The sequence below is a fragment of the Perca flavescens genome, chromosome 8, assembly GCF_004354835.1.
Source record: "Perca flavescens isolate YP-PL-M2 chromosome 8, PFLA_1.0, whole genome shotgun sequence".
Taxonomy (NCBI): domain Eukaryota; kingdom Metazoa; phylum Chordata; class Actinopteri; order Perciformes; family Percidae; genus Perca; species Perca flavescens.
This window is the reverse complement of record NC_041338.1, coordinates 15,207,507-15,216,000: the sequence shown is the minus strand read 5'-3', so window position 1 is coordinate 15,216,000 and position 8,494 is coordinate 15,207,507.

The following is an 8,494-nucleotide window of genomic DNA, read 5'->3' as shown; positions in this document are numbered from 1 at the left end:
TTTCAAAGAATCCCCGGCCTGTAGGGGAATGTTGTTATAGAGCCACAGAACCTCAATGAGAGGAGTTTAGGGTGGATGGATTGGTCATCAGAGCATGTGACTGTTTGCATCCTATTTCCTACAACAACAAAAAAATCAATGTTTATCGTTCAACCTACCAAAATCTGTAAACTGCCCATAAAGTGATCTGTCAGGAGAGAGCTCTGTTGGGAGAGGAAAACCTCCCCAGATGGTGATGTAGCAGCGCTCGAGGTCATCTTCAAATTGCTCGTCAGACTACTCATTAGAGAAGGTAAAACTCAATTGTTCTAGCAATTATATTTGGGTCAGTGCTCTGTTTGCCTTAAAAGCTCCTTGGGCAGCAACTGAGAGCATTTGGAGTAATAAGAGCAAATCCCCCAAAGTGCTCCAAGAAATAGAAATAGAAATAGAGCCAGAGCCAGACGCTGACTAAGCCATGTGAGTGGCGGAGCACCTATTCAACTGAATTAATATTCCACTTTTGCAAAGTGATTAAATGCAAAGTTTGCATTTTGGGATCATCAGACCCACTCGTTTTAACATTTGGGTGAGCCTTTCTCTGTGTGTAGCGCACTGGCTGTTGTGTGGCAGTATTTGTGTGGGCAGCACAGATAAGATTTAACCCTCGTATTATGTTAAGGGTCAATCTGACCGATTTGCGTTTTTGTGTTGACCAAAATACTGGTTAACCTATCTTTTTCTTCATGACATTTTATGACATTTCCTCATTTAGGGTCATGATCTTGTTCATTAAATTTGGACACACTGTAGTGGAATGTCTGTTCAGAGTTTGTATAAAAAGATGATGTTGCGGGTCATTTTGACCCAAAGACTTTCAACACCCATTTAGAACCAGGTGAATGTGTGTGTGTGTGTGTGTGTGTGTGTGTGTGTGTGTGTGTGTGTGTGTGTGTGTGTGTGTGTGTGTGTGTGTGTGTGTGTGTGTGTGTAAAGGAGGAGGAGCTTTCTCGCGCTTGTCCTCTTCACTGTTGTAATGTCATCTCTTTGACATGCACAAAATTTGCAACTGAAGAAGTTTTAGCACTGATTTTTGATGGTAATAGTGATGTAGAGGAAGAGGATCTTTCAGAGACCGAGGACAATGCTACTGACGATCCGGATTGTGAATTTTCCTATGATGAAGAGGATTCAGAGGACCAGTCTGGTGTAGTCTCGACATTAGGTGAAAACAATGGGCAGCAATCATCCTCAACATGGACAGCTGAAGATGGTAACATAAAATGGTCAACATCACCACGCTGACGCCAAGGCAGACTGTCATCAAAATGACTCCAAGCCCCACAAGATTTTCTGCCACACTAGTTGATGATATTCAATCACTATTTCATCTCTTCATATCCCAACCAATAGATAGGATAATAGTGGACATGACCAACTTGCAGGGGAGGTGTGTATTTCAAGAGAAATGGAAGCCACTGGATCAGATTGACTTGCATGCATACATTGAAATCCTGGTATTAGCTGGAGTGTACAAGTCAAAGGGAGAAGCAACTGCCAGTCTGTGGAATGACGAGAGTGGAAGGCCAATATTTTGAGCAACAGTGTCTTTGGAGTCAATTCATACAAAAGCTCGGGTGTTCCGCAACACCAGAGCTGGTCAACGTGAAAGAGACAAACTAGCTGAGATCAGAGATGTATGGGATGAATGGGTCAAAATTGTACCTGTCTTGTACAATCCTGGTCCCCATGTCACTGTAGATGAACACCTTGTTCCATTCAGGGGGCCCTGTCCCTTCTGACAGTACATGCCCAACAAGACTGCCAAGTATGGCATCAAAATATGGGCATCCTAGGATGCCAAATCTAGCTATGCATGGAATATGCAAGTGTATACCGGAACTATTTTCACTAAAAATGTTTGTGATGATGAAAAAAACTTTTGTTTTGAGTGTATTTACACTGTACGGGTCATTTTGACCCGTAACATCATCACTGTCATTTTTTTTCAACATAATACGAGGGTTAAAGTGCTCATATTATTATATTATCATATATTTTGCTCATTTTCAGGTTCATAATTGTATTTTGAGGTTGGACAAGAATAGTGGTTTAATTTTCAGAAAACACCATATATTTGTTGTACTGCACATTGCTGCAGCCCCTCTCTGTGTGTTGAGCTCTCTGTTTTAGCTACAGAGTGAGGCATCTCACTTCTATTCCAGCTTTGTTGGGAGTCACACATGCGCAGTACCTAGGTAAGGACTACTAGCCAGTCAGAAGCAGAGTACGAGGGCATGCCATGCTAGCAGCTAGCCTAGGCGAGCTTTATAACGTGTTACAAAGTGACGCACGTTTGTCTCTGAAGTAAAGGCTCGACTACAATAGAGCTGTTTGGAGCAGTTGGTGAACAGTGTTTTCTGTTGGAGATGGTAAGGCCCTTTGGGGGGGACTTTGGGCTTTTTCACTTTGTAACCTATAACATGCACAAAAAAAGATATATAACACAATAAAGGAAAGGGAAAACGCCAAAAAGCATAATATGAGCACTTTAATTAAAGATACATTAAAAGTTGTTATTATTAAATCCACAAAAAATCTTAAAATGTATGGCAAGGTTCGAGCGGTATTGGTCATCCAGATCCAGGCATTACAACGGTAATCTGCTTGCTTGGTTATGTGCTTCATGTTGATGGACAAAAGTTGCAGTCCCAGAAAAACTATCCTTTACCTTCACCTGTCTTGTCTGCAGCATGTGGGTTATCTGTCATCAAGGTGTTAGGCTATCTAGAACTACATGTATGGGGTTAAAGATAACTGGATTTGTTGTTTTGCACGTTGTCTACAAAGCCTGTACCTTGAGAGTAACATGGCAGCAGCACAAAAGGAGCAGCTCATTAAATCAATCCATGGTCACGCAGGCGTCAAATGTTTGCTATAATCTGCTGGGTATAAAACGGTAGCATTGGAGAGGTTTTTGAACGCACAATTAAGCCAAAGAAAATTCACGCACGCTGTCGTATTTACTTGCAATAAACTTTTATTTAGGTTAAACAGAGGTTTTACCTGATGGTCTGAGGACCAAAACATTGTATTTAAAAAAAAAGAAGGCTTTTACAAGTAAATAGGACAGTGTGCGGGATTCTTTTGAAGGCGTTCTTCAGCCTTCACAGTCATGAATGCACGATCAGAAATGGCATCAGGTATTATACATCTGAGGTGGGAAAAATGCATCCTACTGTAGGTCGGTGGTGAGTGAGCTCTAGTGTGCACAAATGTACTTTATCTTAGTCTAAGATAGAACAGGCATGCTTTGCAAGAGCAGGGTGATTGACGTGAATGAATGATGAATGAGATGTAACTGTAAGTATTTTGTGGGGCAAAGGACAGTTAAACAACCTCCACAGCAAAATGTGTTTGTCCTGTATTTTTCCTCACACCATCAACCCATCTCAGGTAACCATCCGATTGCAGCTGAATATCGGTGCGCTTCACGGTTAGCAAATTGCTACAGTTAGCTTGTTAGGATAATATAACTGATGGCTGTTGTTGTCCCAGGTCATTGGCTCCATGCAGCTGCAATAAACCCTCCATGGCATTTCAGGAAATAGCCAGCCTTCCCCTGGGTTTGGCTTGCCCAGGAGACAAAGACAATCATCTGGGCCTCCAACATGTGGATGTACCAGACTGCACCGTGAAGGATAGTCAATATGAAAATGTGAGAATCCTCTTCTGTATGCAAAGCAGCAGGGAGCCCAGTTGGGTAATTCATTTTCACCCTCTTCATCCAAGATGTTATACATTTTGTTTTGACAGCAGCTGAACTCTGTGACTGCACTGGGCGAGCTTCCTTTGAGAAGCCTTTGTCCGACCTACAGGAAGCAGCAAGTTACCTCACCTTCACATGGGTCAGTTAACTATTTTCTTCTTTGAATTCGCAGGTTACTGTCGTTCACTGGATGTGCTCTGCCAGCAACACCAAAAGCTACAGATAAAAGCAGGACAGCAAAACATATTTGAAGGTTTCATGAACCTAATAGTGCGCAACAATGCTACTTTTCACCTTTTTAAACTGGATTCATCTTTTAATTTTAATTTTAATTTGTTTATGTTATGCATTTTAACAAGCTGTTTAGGTGAGAAATCATGATATGGAGCTACCATTTACACCTGCCCCTGTAGAAAAAAGTGTTACGAGGATGTTCGAGGGCAATAAATCGGAAAGTCTTCAGAAATACTCCCCTTGGGCGGGGAGGATAATGCAAGTATTGAACTGTGTACTAAGCCTTGTATATTAGACTATAGCTTGCTATATCTCTGCATTCACCTTTTCCAGGTCGCTATGTTTCTCTTGCACACACTCTTTCTCAGTTTAGTCAGTTCAGCAGCAGCAGCAGCCTGAATCCATGCCGGCTTTCTGCAGCTGCTGAAGGAGTCATACAATCACAGCTATAATAAATCAAATTGCAAATGCAAATTACTTCTGGCTGTACAATTCAGTTGCAGAGCTGCATATGGATGAAAACACAGCCGGGGCTTTACATCAATAGAGCAAAATTGCTTTGTGTCTTGAAACATGCGTGTGTTGTATATTCATTCAGGGTTGTGATGTGTATGAATGGCTATCTTCCATTTTATATAGCCATATCTGACAGATAATGACTGCATAATGCCATGCTCTGTTTAGGTTGATACTGTATGTATTAAAGGACTAAAGGGGCTTGAATATGAGTAGTTCTCAGGGTAGCATGATGATTTGCTTAGAATATGATGGATAAAATGAGGGTAGGGATATCATCACAGGGCAGTAAAGACATTAATGCGTTAAGAATAAGGCTAATTTTCCTACTGTCAACAAATCCCACCAAAATATCAAAACCAACAATGAACTTATCCTTTCAACAAGTATTTCTCATGTAACCAAAGCCTGGTACACAATAGCCTTATTTATTCCTCTGTGCCATTATGACATTAATGTCCATTAAAAAAATATAAATGAGCCCCACTATTGCACTGGTTGACAAGTTACTTCATTATAACACATGTGGACACTGTACTTTATTCTGAATCAATCCCAGATACAGATGCCAGTGCTGTAATGTGTGAAATAATGTGAAAATATTCCCCATAATGCACATTTACTCCTGTTTGAGTAACATTAGCGTAAAGCTACAGTGCCCAACTTTGCCTTAAACATTTGTGACCAATTTTCTTCAGTAGGAACACAAGAACAATATATATATAAAATATATAGACCAGACTTTTAAATGTAAATATTCCAGCGCATCATTTTAGCAGTCCCACATCGTTGTGTCAGACCAGGATACTAACAACAGAGCTGTGTGCGGATCCTTAGTGCCAAAATGTTTTAGTTCTTCTAACAATGAGAACAAAGCACAGAGGCCAACAGCCTAACTGGGAAACTGGACTGAGACCTAAACATTTTGTTTAAGTCTGGTGTCAAGTATTTTGCCCCTCCGCCTCTCCAGCGTTAACCATGACATTCTCATGGTAACGTTTTCTCATCATTATCCAGGTACTTTGCTCAGTGTTACATCTCTGTTCCCAGGACAGTCGGGACTTGGTTAAGTGTTGCTCGTGTTTCTATGGATGATGCCCTGTGAGCTAACCAGGGCCTGTGAAAGGACAAGCTCCCAGCCCTAGTGGACAGGACTCTCCTCATGGGACTGTACTCAGCTGTTGTTCAACTTTAGTAAATGGGTGAAGGAAAGACAGAAAGGCTTTGATAGATGCCGTTTGCAGTTCGTTGTCGCAGTTTTGCATGCCAATTGTGATCTTACATTATTAACAATAAATGTTATTTATGGCTGGGTGTTTTTTTAAAGATAACAATATTAGGACTACAAAGAAAAAAGAACTATGGTATATTGTAAGATACTTTTTGAAACAGATCTTAGAAAGTTCTTTTGAAGGTAATTAAAAGAAAAAATTTACAGCACTGACAAATGATAAGTAAATGTAATATAGTACAAATAAAAACAAATAAAACTTAACAAACCCACATCCTAAAATTTGAAACTTGAAAAAAAAGTCCACCGCACTTTGAGTTTTTGGCGTGGCAGCACAGATCACCTCTGGTGAGAAAATTAGACCTGGGAGATGTGGAGACCTCAGGCTATGCTCAGGCTTAGAAGGTTTTAGAAAAGCTATTCTGTGCCCTGTCTAAGTCCTGCGGTAAAATAATAACTAGGATACATTTTTAAATTGATTAAAGCATTTATGAGAGTGAAATACTGCCAAGACATGTGTTTGTCATATCTACAGTATCTCTATATCTTTTTAAAAGTCTGACTGCCATGTTTTATACAGCTGGTTGGGCAAGGGAAAGGGAAGAAATTCAGTTGAAGAAACTGTTCAAAAAAATTGTGACTTACACTTCTACTGTCTTATTATTATTAAAACTGTCTGTATATGAATACCATATTATACTGATTGCACTCTAAATAAGATACCATGGAGCCATCAACTGTCCTTGTCTGAGCAAGGTATCATGCTGAGGAAAGAGTAGGTGCTCCCTGACTAAGATAAAGAAAGACATTGACTTTATTATGACTACATGTATATTCCACTTCTTATTACAAAAGCAGCTGTAGAGAGCTTTTTGAGCCAGTTATATTTTGTGCTTTGCTATAAGTGCTATAATTCGACTCTATATACAAGTAAACAGGTTTTGCGATAATTCCAGTGTTTCTGTCCATTCCTTGATAATTAATTATCCTAATAGAAACAAAAATACGAAATGTGTGACTTTGTCTATGAGAGATTTTATCTGAAGATAGCGAATAACATAACTTTTGTTTGCATTTTGCTGTACTCCATATTACATGGATGTTTCTTATCAGTTTTCAGAATCAAAGACAGAATTGTAGAAGGAAGTTTTTGCAGACTTGGGTCACAGCCCCTCTTTACATAAACAATTCACACTTTCTGGGTGCTCAAGATTAGGTTATGGTGGCGGGGAATGTATGGCTGCAGTGAACAAAACTAGCTGTGGTGACTTTTAAAGCATTTAACACAAACGTGTTTGCTTCATAGTGCTGTGATTTTATGAATCAAAATGCAAGGCCCAGGTCAGCCATGGGCAATAAGAGAGAATGGTCATTTTGAGAATATCCACCAGACACTGAACTGCTCGTGACACCCCACTGCACCAAGGTAAAGCCCCAAACATCAGTAGGCTACTCATACTAATTAGCCACTTTATCAAGTTCCCTCATAGATTTCTGAACAATTACGCCCCTGCTTTTTCAGCATTTCATTTGGTCCTTTTTTTGTCATCCAGACTCTTTGTCCAGTCTACACAACAGTCTAATCAAGACTGCATCTGAAAAATCTGTTCTTTCCTGTCTCAGGTTTATCTTGAGAAAGTCATACAATGAATATAAAAATATTAATGTACATTTTAGAGTTGATTTTAAAGCTGCACCTATAAATGTTTTTTTTTATTGTTGTTTTTACATTCGAAAATTGATCCGTGAATAACATGCTCCATATGATTGGGAAAATGTGTGTTTTTTTTTATTTACAATATATTAATTTTATTAATAATGAATCAAATTAGTATATGTAGTCTGAAAGGGGTCACTGGTCTTTCTTTTTCTTGGCTTTCTGGTCTGCAAACTCATCATTTCCACCAATAGCAGAAAGCTGTTGTCTTTGAAAAAGCTCTGATACACAACATGAACACATGAAACACTACCTGCCTATAACGGACAGTTAGCAACTAGCAGCTGATGAACATAGTAGAAAATTTAGAAGCAAACGAGGCAGACATTTCTCAGAGTTGACCAAACCGGCTTAAAAGAGAATGAATATTAAACTTACATGGGTCAGGTTTCCAATGACATCTGTGTTTTAAGCCCCCGACGTCTCCTTCCAGGCAGCCTGGAAGGCACTAGGATTAGGCAATGGTTATGGTTATGGTTATGGTTATGGTTATGGTTATGGTTATGGCTATGGTTATGGTTAGGTGCCTTGAAGTCAATGGTCGCAGCGCTGCCTGGAAGGAGACGCTGGGGGCTTAAAACACCATCGAGCCTCCAAATGAATGATAATGCTGCTGGATGTATAAATAGGCTACTGTTTGCTAACGCGTCACCTTAACAACTTTATTAGGTGATAAAAAGTCAGTGTTGTGTTTTCAGCTTTCTATGCTGCCTTCAAGTGGATGAAAGATCAATAATGTGCAATTAAGATTTTACTAATCAAATGTAAAGCACTTCACAGGCTGGCTTCTTGTTTTATTTCAGATTTTCCTATTCCCTAGAAGCCAGGGCGCAGCTTCAGATGCTCTGCCAGGGTTTCTCTGCAGTGACCGGGCTTTCACAGTCAAGGTAGATTTTTGGACCGTCCTGTCTGAGGATAGAAGATGCAGTAACATCTTCTAAAAAAAAAATCAGTAAAAAAAAACAAACAATAAAAACGCCTTTTATTAATATCAGCCCCAATTTTATTTTCATGGCTCCATTATGTCTGTTTTTGTGGATTTTATTTT